General features: G+C 40.6%; 1 long non-coding RNA gene across 1 annotated transcript in view; it reads right to left on the bottom strand.

Annotated features, from left to right (window-relative positions):
- Positions 1–1,556: 1,556 nt before the first annotated feature.
- Positions 1,557–14,057, bottom strand: part of LOC125162444 (uncharacterized) — an 87,522-nt gene continuing 75,021 nt past the window's right edge. Inside the window, exon 4 of the long non-coding RNA XR_007151039.1 lies at positions 1,557–1,658. This is a non-coding gene — a long non-coding RNA (uncharacterized LOC125162444). The remainder of the gene's footprint in view (positions 1,659–14,057) is intronic.

Below are 14,057 nucleotides of genomic sequence, written 5' to 3'. Positions count from 1 at the left end.
GATTCTTACGAAGAAATACAGATAGTATATGAGTCACCACCATGTTCCTGGCCCTGTCATTGTGTGCCAATATCATATTTCCCTTAATACCCAAGTTATACTAACTCAACCTTGCCAAATTAGCAGAAACTCTCTTAATTTTTTTTAGGACTAACTGCTCTCAGTATTCTTGAGAACCCTTATATCTGCTTATATTGTCTATACATCAGAAATTCTTGTTGCTTCCACGTGACCACCTGCAAAAACAAAACAAAACAAAACAAAACAAAACAAAACAAAACAAAAAAACGCAGACACTCTAACATAGCCCTTCAGGATGGACTCAACGACCGGACTGTCTGACACCAGAAAATTCCATCATTTAGTCTCAAGTCAGACTCAGCCGGGTCTTGACCAAAGTGGTGGGACGACAAGGCCCGGATCCCTCCGCTGAAGTCCTAGCAGCCTGCAGTGAACTGGTGGTTACTGAGCTACTCGCTTTTTCCTGATGCCCTGGTCTTACACTGTGATTATTTACTCCGGTTCTGTTGATTCTCAAGCTGTAAAAATTCTGCGACTATACTGCCAAGGCCCTGATCTTAGAATCTGTTTTATAATTGTGGCATCCCACTCCCAAGAACCACTAATATGCTTTCCGTTTACAGATTTGTCTACTCTGGAAATTTCATGGTAGCAGAATAATATAATACGTGGTTCTCTGTGGCTAGTTTTTTTTTTTTTAAATTTAGCAATCTGGGTGAATGTTTTCAAGGGTTATCCGCATTGAAACATCAATTACCTAATTCCCATAGTTGGTCTTATATTTTATATAGTCTACCCATCGGCTCTAATACTTCAGATGCAGAGAGGCTGTATATAATATGGGAAAGTCTTAACTGGAGTTTCAGGATTATACACTGGGAAATCTGGGCTCAGGTCCTGGATTTGCCTTTAACAAACAACGTGTTCTAGGCCACTCCATTTTCTTTCTCTGGAGCACAATTTTCTATTCTGCAAGTGGAACACATTTAAAAACATCAGTAGTTTTCAAAAAAATATGTTTTGAATTAGTGGAATCTCTTTGTTTTGGTTTTCTCCTTTCTTTCGTTCCTTCCTTCTCCCTTCCTTCCTTCCTTCCTTCCTTCCTCCCTTCCTTCCTTCCTTCCTTCTTCTTTCTCTTTCTTTTTTGTCAAAAAGAACTTCTTTTGTCCCCTAACATATAAAACTATGAGAATTGAACAGCTCTGGTTGAAGCCTATACTTTCTTATGAATTTACTGCCTCTTGACTCCAAATCTATCCTTTATTGTCCTGTGGCAACTGAACTAGACCCTTTGTTTCAATTTTGCACCTAGAGTGACATTTGGATTTCTCAGTAGTGAGACTGCAGGAGGAAGGGGACTCTCTTCCTGGTTCTGCGATACTTCTAGCTTTTTCCTCTTACTTGCTTTCCATGGAAGCCAGTGGCATGTCTGGGGGAGATGCAGTGATGCTTACTTCGGTCAAATTCCTGCTACATGTTTGTGGACATCCCATTGAATTTCAAAATCATATGGGTACCTTGCCAGGCTGTGTCCCAGGCACTCCAGCTGTTGACTTCCCACAATGGGCCCACCGGCCTCCTAGAGGAGCCTTTCCTGCTTGACTTGTCCAGCTACAATTCCTTGGCCTCCAGCACACCTGCAACAGAGAAGGGTGTTCCTTCCATGCCAGTCCAAGCTGTGGTTCCTTGTTCACCAGCCTTGGGCCAGCAACAGTGGACCAGTTCTGGCCCAGAACAACAGGCAACTTCATCATCTTTTGAGTTTTAACTACATCTTCTCCAAGAATGTCTAAATCCCAACTTTGATGAGGGTTTCTCACTTCCAAGTTTATTTTTCCCTTGGGTACTCTTCCTTAAATCTAGGTTATTTAAAATTCTCTTCAACCCCTTGTTACTAGATAATAATCCTTGATGTTAAATATTCCCTGTTTGAAGCATTGTATTGTATCTATTCCCTGAGTGGACCTGGTCTAATGCAAAGCTGATGTGGAAGAAGAGACTGGAAGCTTGTCATTCACTACTCCTATATGCCTGTGGGAAAAATATGAGGGATTAATAGAGAGATACATTTTGAAAACCACTGGACTGAGTAATCTTTCAATCCTACCCTGACATTGTCAGGTCCATACCGATGGCAGGTAGAGTGAACTCAGGTTGACAAAGATTTCCTTATGCAGAGATTGATAGGATCCATCACCACCTCACCAGCAGTGTTCTGGAGCAGAAAGTCCATTCAACTTGAATGAGAAGATTTGGGTTTACAACTTGGATCCATGACAACTTGGATCCATGGCTAAGTATAAGAGATATACTTAGTCAAAACATAGAATCGATGTGCGCCTTAGTGTCCTCATTTATAATTTGGGATGTGTAACTCTTCCCTGTGGATTTCATAGGATTGTTATAAAGATCATTATGATAGGATACATGGCATTTAATTGTATACCATGGTCATCAAATATCATAGTGGGTGTGATATCTCTTGATTTTGTTATCACAATCTTTCTTATTTCTCATATTGAAAAATTGAGGCCCAGGAAAGATTTAAAATGTACCTAAGATCACATCACTGACATCACATCATTGCATTGTGCTTGTCCAATGCAATATGCTTTCCTCATAACATGTTTTAATGACATATAGGAAAATCATTCCAGAATGATCTACCATATATACTATCATGGTTTGAATTAGTATCTGTAAGGAAATACCATTTGTAAATACATGGAAGTTTATTTTCTAAAATTTATTCAAATTTTATATTAAAGAGTTATTCGTGATTTTCAACAAAGATTTCCGATGTTCTCATTTTCACCAGAAGAGGCCACTACGATCCAACTTAATGAATTTTTATTTATTTTTTTTTTTAATTTTTTTTTTCAACGTTTATTTATTTTTGGGACAGAGAGAGACAGAGCATGAAAAGGGGAGGGGCAGAGAGAGAGGGAGACACAGAATCGGAAACAGGCTCCAGGCTCTGAGCCATCAGCCCAGAGCCCGACGCGGGGCTCGAACTCACGGACCGCGAGATCGTGACCTGGCTGAAGTCGGACGCTTAACCGACTGCGCCACCCAGGCGCCCCCAACTTAATGAATTTATTATCACATTGATTAATTCCATTTGGCTTAGAAAATTGCCAGGCACTTTAAAAGGCAATGATTAGGAATATGTCTTGCTTTTCTTGCTGCTCCTCCTTTTTTATATTTTTTATTTTATTTTTAATTTTTATTATTTTTAGTGTCTTATTTATTTTTGAGAAAGAGAGAGAGAGGGAGAGAGAGAGACAGGGTATGAGTGGGGGAGGGGCAGAGAGAGAGGGAGACACAGAATCGGAAGCAGGCTCCAGGCTCTGAGCTGTGAGCACAGAGCCCGACTTGAGGCTCAAACCCACGAACCGTGAGATCATGACCTGAGCCGAAGTCAGCATGCTCAACCAACTGAACCACCCAGGCACCCTAGAAAAATTACTGTCTTAATATGAAACATTTCTTATAGGGTGTCTTTCTGTTTTGTTCTTAGGAGACTCTTCTTCTGAAAGAATGTTTTCTTTGAAAAAAGTTCAGGAGATGGAATACAGAAAGAACATAAATGAAGACTATTAGAATTTCTGTACTATTCTAATCCTATATCTGAATTTAGAAGATACTTTTCTATTGCTAAACTTTATGTTCCCCAGTGTACCCCCAAATGCAGAGGTTATAGGACCTTTCACATCCCAGGAAAAGTCACTGAAGTAAAACTTAAAATAGATAAGGCATATGGGTTTCTTTTCCTAAAGAGGAGAAAAGACCATTTGTGAATCCAAAGACATTTACAGGCAAATCTATTGTGAGCGATTTTACCGATGAAACTTAAAGATCTGAAAAACGATCTCTTCTGGACCTATGTTCTCAAATAAAGATCCTCCCTATAGCACACTATATATGCAAATATTTAAGGTAAGTACAATATAGAAAAAAAAAGTCTTATTTGCAGAAGAGATGAAAACCATGGATTGAAAGTTTTAAATACTCATCCTGCAGCTCTGAAATGAGAACTAGCATTTCTAGGTCAGGGTGACATTAAACATTGTCCAAATCTGATCTGTAATGTTTGCCTCCCTTTGAACACGTCACTCCTACCTGTGGGCACTTCTCTTCATGTGCGCCAGGCAGGATAATATTCTGATAAGGGAGAGAAGTCTGAGAACTGTGTTTCTATGAGCCTCTCTCCCCACGCTCTGGAAACTGGTGCTTGCCAAGCTGCGTACGTGGTGCTAGGTTATAGATCTGAGAAGGTGTAGTCTTTGCCCTCCTAAATCCCCCGTACAACCATGAGGACGGACACACAAGTGGATGAAAACTACACACACAATAGGCATCAATACAAGATGCAAAGAAAACACAGAACAGACATCTCAGTATTTCCCGGGTGTCGGGGGAGCCTGCCTCATCACAAATTTCATTTGCTGATTATCTACACTGCACATTTTTCAAGAGACTATGAGGATACAAAACCAAGAAACATTGCAATTCTCCCTTTGATAAAGCGGTGTCTCAGTATGATAGAATGATTTAGACTGCATACATGTAATTATTTCTTTGCGACTACCTATGTATGCCTCCATATTCTTTATGGAGCTTTACGCTGTGCTAAAATTTAATATTCCTTTTGAATAATTGTCAGTTCTACTAATAAACTAATTTGGTGGTTCTCTTGAGGCCAACAGAGTGATTGGTTTTGTGTCCGATTACTGTTGAAAAAGCACATTTACTCCAATAGATGGCACTGTGATATAAATTAGTAGAATTATGAAATTGAAAATTTAAAAAAAAGTAATCATGATCTTTTTTTTCCCCTCAAGCAGACTCTATGAAGCATTAATCAATTCAGAGAAGGTAATAAAGTGCCTGGAAAATGAATCCCAATGTTATTTAAATTACGGCTGTTTATCAGTAAACAGAAGAAACTGATGGGCCACCTATTGGAGTCTACCAAAAGGCAAGCTGGTCAAAATAGATTTGACCCCTAATAATGTTTGGGGATATTTTTGATGCACAGAATACACTCTGGATTTGTTATTATTTGTAGGATGAATTCCGTTATCATTTTCCTTTCAAGGAGTCAACTTTGACAATCCCCACGTTGAAATCAAATAGGTCTGCAGACACTTCTTTTGTAAACTTGAAAATCCTGCCAGCTCTTTGCCTGAGACACGGGTCTCTTTAATGTCAGGAGGATGTTTGTCTGCCAGGGAGAGCTAACATTTATTTTTGTTCTAAATTAGAAAAACAATAGGACTGAATCAGCTTGACATGACATTTAGGTGAACACCACCAGGGAGGTTCGCATTGGTGAGGATGAAGAAATAGAAAGAGAGATGAGCCCCTACAAGGAAGCCTGTGCTGCAAGCAGAAAGGCGATGTGTGAGGCGAGGCTGGTGGGATACCAGGGGGCTGTTTCCTGATCCTCAGAAACCTGGGATGACAGGAGTGTGGGCACAGTTTGCAGAGCGTCCACGGTCAGTCCGGCATTTGGTTCTCGGCAACGTTTTGGGTCAGAGATGAGAGAGCAAAGGAGAATGAAGTGTTACCGTGTTCTGATGGAGATGCTGAGTGATGTGGAAGGTGCTCTTGCGTTAGGGCACAGGCGGCTTTGGAGAAGAGTGTTTGACCCAAGTGGTTTTTCACCGTGATGATCCGGCAGTGACCAAAAAGAGAAAATCTTCACCTTAAGAAGTCTGCTTTACGAAATTAGTCAGTCAGAGAAAGACCAAAATCATATGCCTTCACTCATCTGAGGACTTTAAGAGACAAAACAGATGAACATAAGGGAAGGGAAGCAAAAATAATATAAAAACTGGGAGGGGGACCAAACAGAAGAGACTCATAAATATGGAGAACAAACAGAGGGTTACCGGAGGGGGTGTAGGAGGGGGGCGGGTGGGCTAAATGGGTCAAGGGTACTAAGGAATCTACCCCTGCAATCATTGTTGTACGATATGCTAACTAACTTGGATGTTAATTGAAATAAATAAATAAATAAATAAATAAATAAATAAATAAATAAAAAGAAGCCTGCTTTCTTTGGGTTTACTATTTTGCGACGTGAGGTGACATAGGGTTGGAAGTTATACTCTTGTAAATGAAGATCCACATCGAGACAGTGGGATACAGTGGGAAAGAGTTAGTGGGACACATGGATTCTGCCATTTCATCTGTGGGCCTGCGTTTTCTCATTTATACAACCGTAGGGAAGAAAAGATTATTTCTAGAATCCCTATTAACACTAAAAAGCCTACTACTATCTCATTTTCCTGACGCCGAACGGTATAAATTCTGTTAAAATTTAATGACCTCATTAACCACAAATGGTAAATTATATTTTAGAATGGAAAGCTGAATTATTCATTCGTAAGTCTGAGAACGGAGAAGTAGGTTTTTAGGTTTTCCTGACATTGTCAGTGTTTTTGGAAGCAAGTTCGATAGAACAATTCAACTTCCTTTATAGAGTTTGGCTTTGTTTCCCTCCCTCCCTCCTTTCCTTCTTTCCTTCTTCCTCCAGATATTTATTGATCAACTACTGTGTGCTAGAGACTATATGGGGTACTTGGGATAAAGCAGTTCTAAGTCCAACCTTGACGCTTTCTTTTAGAGCTTACAGTCTGGTAGACAGTCAAATTAACAGGACACAGTTAGGACACAGAAAGATGTGCTGAGAAGAGTGGGAATATGGACCACCACATTAGGCTGCAACCTTCCAATTCGAAAGCAGAGTCCTCCTCTCTGTGCCCATCTGTTTCCTTGCGTCTCACCTTATCCAGGTTCAAGGATGGTGCCTTCACGTTCCTCAAGACTCTTGTGCCAAGGGAAAAGACCTCTAGATACTATCCTCACTAGTTTCCTAGGACTCCAGAACAAAATCTCACAAGCTGGGTGAGAAATTAACTTGAGAAATTAATTTGATCACAGTCATGGAGGCCAGAATTTCAAACTTAAGGTGCCAGTAGGGCCATGATCTCTCTAAAGGACCTAGGAAAGGATTCTTCTTTGCCTCTTCTAGCTTTTGGTGGCTGCTGGCAATCTTTGGAGTTCCTTGGCTTGGGGCAGCATAGTTACAACCTTTGCCTCCCCCCCATCATGTGGTCTTCCCTCAATTCTCTCATGTTTCTTCAGATCTCTCTCTCTCTCTCTCTCTCTCTCTCTCTCTCTCTCTCTAAAATACACCAGTCACTGAATTCAAGGGCCACCCTACTCCTGCAGGACATCACCCAAAGTTGATCAAATCAGCCATGATTCAATTTCCAAATAAGGTCACATTCAGTTTCCAGATGGGCATGAATTTTTGGCAGGTACTATTTAACTCAGTACACGACTTAGCAGCCTAAGATAAAAGGAGATATGAAGGAAAATAGCAGAAGTAGAGACTGCATTTGTTAACATAACACAGATATTTTTAATGATGGTGCATATTATATGTGTTTATTAAGAGAAAATGGAACATGGTTTAGTGAAAACATATGTTTATGCATTTATAATGAATGGTGTTCCCATTTAAATGTTATAGTATACATTCCATTCACAGAGGCCTGGATTCCGGGCTGATCGCAGGGAGCTGAAATCCTGGAGTGTTCCTGAGTCTCATGGAGATCAGTAGCCTCATCCTCACTGCCCACCAAGCTAGAGTACCGTGTCCTTTTCATTCCCCTGCCCATCCTTCAGAGAAGACACTAATGAGTCGGTCAAAAGAGATAGTCCACAAGATGATGCAAAGTGCAAAGTCTGAGAAATATTAGAATAATTAGCCTCTGAATTATTGAGAATGTGAAGAATTCTTGACAATATAATGATTCCAGTAAATTTCCTTCCAATTTTCTTCAATTCAAAATCAATTTCAAATTTGCTTGTCTTGCCATTAAAGATGACATATTTAATACAAAGGAGTTTAAACAATGATAACACACAATCCTTTTATGGTAGATTTGTTGCTAAGCCCTCAAACCACAAATCAAACATCTTAAGACAAGATTTATGTTCTTTTCCATTTTTTCAGGCCTTGGAGAATTTTCATCAGGGGAGAATTGGGTTTACAAGTAAAACTAATGTTCTGAAGTGTTAGGCTTTTCCCCTTGATAGGTCAGACGCCAGTAGAGTGTGGATATGGTCTCCACTGCGTCCACTCTCCCTCCCTTCCTCCCTTCCTTCCTCCCTTCCTTCCTCCTTTCCTTCCTTCCTTTCTTCCTTCCTCCCTCCTTTCCTTCCTTCCTTCCTTCCTTCCTTCCTTCCTTCCTTCCTTTCTTCCTTCTTTTTGCCCTCAGGGACTACAAATAGTTTCACAATGAGAGCTGAAAATCCTCTGGTGTGTGAATTTCTTTGTAATCCTGTCCTAAATGTCTCCAGGAGACAGAGTTCAAGCTTTGCCTTCAAGCTCTGCATCCAGAAAATGGTAACTATGTGAGGTGATATACATGCAATTAGCTGGATGGTGGTGGTCATTTCACAATGTATTCACGTATCAAAACATCAAGTTGTAGACTCTAAAATATACAATTTTTATTTATCATTTATACTTCAACAAAGCTGAAGGAAGGCGAGAGCTAATTCTATGAGTTCAAGCGCAGTTTCTAGAATCATGTGCTTAGGTCCACAAATGGGCAGAAGTGGGAAGAGATTTTTAAAACAAATAGGCTTGTTCAAGATCACTCAGGGTGTCTGGAGTATGCTTGAGAGTGCCACAGAGCTTCCTGCCAGCACCTGGGTGTCTGGAGCTTTGGGCGAATTGTATGAACTTCACAGCTTGCCAATTCAGAAAGGTGCCTCCTGGGCACAGAAGCCCTGCACGAGGTTCCCTTCCTCTTGTCCACACAGGCTGAGCAACGCTGGATTCTGTCCTTCACCCATCCCCTCAACTGGACAACTTCTGCAGCTGTAACTCACACACCCAGAGGGGGCAGCCCTGGGTCTGTGTTTCAGGACAGACTTTTCTTCTTTACCCTTCACTTCCTCTAGTTTTGCTTACTAGTCCTCATTTGCTATGATCCCCACTTCCCTGACAGACAAAAGAGATTTTAGAAGTTGGAGAAACAGGGGCGTCTGGGTGGCTCAGTCAGCTGGGTGTTCGACTCTGGCTCAGGTCATGATCTCACCATTCATGGGTTCGAGCCCTGTGTTGGATTCTGTGATGACAACTCGAAGCCTGGAGCCTGCTTCCGATTCTGTGTCTCCCTCCCTCTCTGTCCCTCCCCCGCTCGGGTTCTGTCTCTCTGTCTCTCTCTCTCAAAAATAAATAAACATTAAACATTAAAAAAAAAGAAGTTGAAGAAATACCAGTTGCTTATCTTCACCAGTAATCACTGAGCACATGATTATTTAGCAAGTGTCAACTATCCAGAAGGTACTACGCACAAGGAGGCAGTGGAACCCAGGGCATATTAGTGGAGACTGGCTGGATGTGGACTCTGACTGTGTCCACCCCTTCCATTCGTAAGACTTTAGATAAGTTATGTGAAAAGTTATTATTCCTCCCAGACAGACTGATTTTAGCAGCTAAAAATAGGATTATATGGATTAAAAGGACTAATACATGTAAAGATTTTTTTAAGTAGAAAAAGTGTTTGGCACACCCAAAAATGTTAGAATTCAGCATTATATTTTTAATAAATGAAGTATAAATGCAAGAAGACACTTAGGCACTCATCATAAAGAACGTATCATCTCATGGGCCCTACTTTAAATATTTTGGAAATAATTATTGAGTTATTTCCAAGCATCAGCACCTGATTTTACTAATAACACAGAGAAAAAAGAATTAATGCGACAATGTTTGTCCCTAGTAATGACTTTTTCTTCATTCATGAATACACAGTTATAATCTTAAATCTAATTTTGACAAGTCTGAGTTGAATATATTTGATGCTCAAGGTAAGAAAGTGTTCATGGGTTTGTAGGTTAGTTTTTAATTCCACTAGAAATACTCTAGTATTTCATCTGTCTCCATTTGTGCGTGTGTGTGTGTGTGTGTGTGTGTGTGTGTGTGTGTGTGAGAGAGAGAGAGAGAGAGAGAGAGAGAGAGAGGGAGGGAGGAGGGGGAGAGAATTCTGAAGGTCTTACTCAATATTTCTTATAATCCCACTTAAAATAAATGAGAGAGGCTTCTGGCTTCTTTCTCAGGGGGAAATGACTTTGAGCCTGCTGATAATCTCTGTGCTCAGCTCATTAATTTTATACCTAACAAGATCATAAACATTTTCCGGAACTCCATATGAGATGATATCAGGAAGAAGTTTCCAGTAAAACAAAAATCCAAACTCCTATGTCACTTAAGGTTTTTGGTTTTTCGTTTGTTTTTGGAAGCAAATACTATGATCACATCTATAGATATCAAGTTTCTCCACAGGAAGGATTCACCTGGAAACATGCATGCGTCTTGCAGAAGTTGCCAACTGAATGCCAGGATAACTGCTGAGTATCCCCTAGGGTGGAACTCATTGATGAGGCTCTCCGCTGACCATTATTATTCTGGAAAACCTTCTAAGGCCCTGGGTCTGGCTTTCATGCTTGTGGGCTCATGGAAACCTGACTGGTCAGTATGCCCAGTTCAGGCCTGTCTCTATGACAGCTTCACATGGACTAACCCAAGGGCACCGACCTATGGAACAGAATGCTAATTTCTTCATTTTCTCCATTTGCACTAAAAAGAGAACTGTCCAAGAATACCGGGAGGCTGACATGTCCACGGCCTGAGTTGTCCCCAACTAATGGCAAATTATTCTGGAATGTTAAGTAATCAGAAGGTGACTTGGTGAATTTGAAATGAGAATAAGGGAAATCTTGTAGGGGAGATTCCCAGAAGTGGATTTACTGTGTCAAACGGAATGAACTTGACCCAAAGCACTACACGAAAGGATGTCTTTCCTATCCTCTACGAGCATTGAGCATCCTAATTTGTTTCTCTTAAAATTGCTTTGAAAACCACAATGATCTATCACTCCATGCCTATCATAATGACGGAGCAACATGTGACCACAGCAAAGGCTGGCAAGCAAAGGATGTGGGGAAACCGAATCCTCGTGCACTGCTGGTAGGAATGCAAAATGGATAGTCGATCTGGAAAGGCGTTTGGCAGCCTCTTGTAAAACTAAACATGTAATTACCATATGACCTCACAATTGAATCCATGGGCACTTATCCCGGAGAAATGTCACACTGCTCCTGAAATTACACAAATGTATTGAGTTGCAGTGATGTTGCCAATAATCATTAATTGAAAAACTTGATTAGAAAACTGAATAACATCTTCATAAAGAAAAACAAAAACGGGTACAACAAATGTATAGAAAATTGTCTGAGGGAATGTGTACCAAGATACTAAGTTGTTATTGGGCAGGTTAATGGTAGGTGATTTCTTTTTGTCATTCTAAAATTTTTCTGAAGTACTCTATATTCCTTAAATAATGCAAACTAATCATTTTTAATTTTTTTTTAATTTTATTTTAGAGAGAGGGAGTGGAGAAGAAGGGCAGAGGGACAGAGAGAGAGAGGGAGAATCTTAAGCAGGCTCAGGGGGGAGCCTGATGTGGGGCTCGATCCCACAACCCTGGAATCTTGACCTGAGCCAAAATCAAGAGTTCGTTGCTCACTCGACTGAGCCACCCAGGTGCCCCACAAACAATAATTTTTTACATATTTCAAAAGGAACGTTTTCGTTGTGTGAATATTTTAAAATCCTTCCTACTGTTATTTCAAAGCATCACTAGCATTTAATATCCAATAAGTGTCTGTTATCTTTTTTAAATCAAACTTTTTATTTTGAAATAATTGTATGGTCACACGCAATTATAAGAAATAATACTGGGAGGTTCTGTGTACCCTTTACACAGTTTCCTATAATGGTAACATCTTGCAAAATTATAGCATAACACCACAGCCAGGATATTGCCATTGATACAGTCCACAGATCTCATTCAGATCTCCCCAGTTTTACTTCTGGTCCTGTGTGTGTACGTATGTATGTGTGCGTGTATTTAATTCTACATCATTTCACTACATAATGTAGATTCGTGTGCCCATCACCACCAGGATTTCTTGTGTCGCCCTTTTATAACCACATTGACCCCTCTTCTGCCACGCCCAACAGTCCCTAACTCCTGGCAACCACTAATTTAATTTTCCATTTCTATAATTTTGTCATCCCAAGAATGTTATACAAATGGGATCGCATAGTATTTGACCTTTTCAAAGTGGCTTTTATTACTCAGCACAATTCCCTAGAGACTCATAAAAGCTGCTGCATGTATCAAGCGCCCATTCCTTTTTCACTGCTGAGTAACATTCCACTGTATGGATGTACTGCCCTTTGTTTACCTACTCATTCACTGAAGGACAGCTGGGTCATCTCTAGGCTTGAGCTGTTATGATAAAGCTATTATGGATGTCTGCGTACCGGGTTTTGTGTGACTATATATTTTTTTTTAGCTAGTTATTGGCAACGTCGCTGCAAATCAATACATTTACCTCTATTGTGTAATTTTAGTAGGTGTTTGATATTGTATATGTACATTCATATTTCTATATGTTGTGCATAGATACATTATATATATTGCATTTATATACATTGTATATATTATATATAGTGTGTGTATATATAGTGTACCTACATCCTACATATTGTATATACTTATTTACAGAGAAAGAACTGGTATGGTGGAGGGAGTGTCTGTAATTAGACACAGCCTGGTCTCACATTCCAGTTTGGCTATTTACTGACTATGTAATCCGAATATGTCACTCAGCATTTGGAGTCTCAATTTCCTTATCCAGTTCTACTAATTACAGCTGGTATATTTGTCATAAAGGTGCATAGCATTTGGCACATAGTAGGTGCTCACTAAGTCATGACTGCTGTTTCCGGAGGCCAGAACAACATTTCTTGGGTATGCATAGGGCAACACTTTTGTGTTGTGTTGAAAAGGCAAAGCATTTGATTCCCAGAGCAGCGGCCTTTGGCCCTCGCCAGGCTGGGTCATATTAGGAGATTACTGACAAACAAAGGCCACCCTTATGAAGTCTCTGTGCAATTCTGTTCATAACCCACGGCAACTTTTGTTCTTATTTTGGCAGCATGATTGAATGATTCTTTCTAGCACACGCCACATAAAGAGGCAAACAGTTTTCGTTAATTCTTAGGATTGTGACTGAAGGTTGACCTCTTCCTTATAAAAGTTCAGTTCCAGACATTTGATAAGAACTTGTTCCGATTTCCCTGGCAGCTTCCACTTTGGTTCAGAACTTCATCATGTCTCCTGTAGAATGTTCCAGCAGCCTGCTAGCCCATGTCCACACTTTCCCCAGCTCAGCCTGGCCTCTGCAGCACAGCCAGCATGCACTTTCTAAAAATAAGGATTTTCTTATTTTTATTATGCAGCTTTTGATATTTGAAACAATTATCCCAGTGAGTAATGAGATGTCCTGCGGGATTCTTGTTTGCAAAAAGAGGCTGGTGAGGGTTGAACAAAAATGAAATTGGCTTTGACGCTTACATGGGGTGCTTTTCTTCCCCAGAACCCAGAGTAGAAAGTCCCAAGCCCCCTTTGTAGGGGAAAAGGATAAACAACAACTCGGGACGTGGCAAGGTGGGGGCGGTGTGCTGGGGAGATTGGTCTCATATGACATCGCCTTTTCCAAATCTTCTCTAAATATTCTGCCTGTGTAGATAGCTGTGATATGCTTGTTTGGTGAGGAAAGGATGGGAGAAGACGTGAAATGCAGACCCCTTTGAAGTGTGCATAAACAGGTCTGGACGCTAGCTGACAATAACAACAAAGGACCAACATATTTTGAGCATTGACTTTGAGCAGGTCTTTCCATGTGCTGTCTCATCTAATCTTCACAGCAAACTTACAGAGCTGGTATCATCAACCCTCCTGCGAAGACCAGAACGTAGTGGCTTGGAGATGCGCGGAAACTTGTTCCAGGGACTCTCATCAAGCCAAGGCAAAGCCAAGATCCTCTGAACCCCTGGGCATTACACTTCCCCTTGCTTCCCCCAGCGCCCTGCA

This window comes from Prionailurus viverrinus, chromosome A3 (assembly GCF_022837055.1).
Source record: "Prionailurus viverrinus isolate Anna chromosome A3, UM_Priviv_1.0, whole genome shotgun sequence".
Classification (NCBI taxonomy): domain Eukaryota; kingdom Metazoa; phylum Chordata; class Mammalia; order Carnivora; family Felidae; genus Prionailurus; species Prionailurus viverrinus.
Note: the sequence above shows the minus strand (reverse complement) of the source record. Positions and strands in the feature narration are given on the sequence as shown.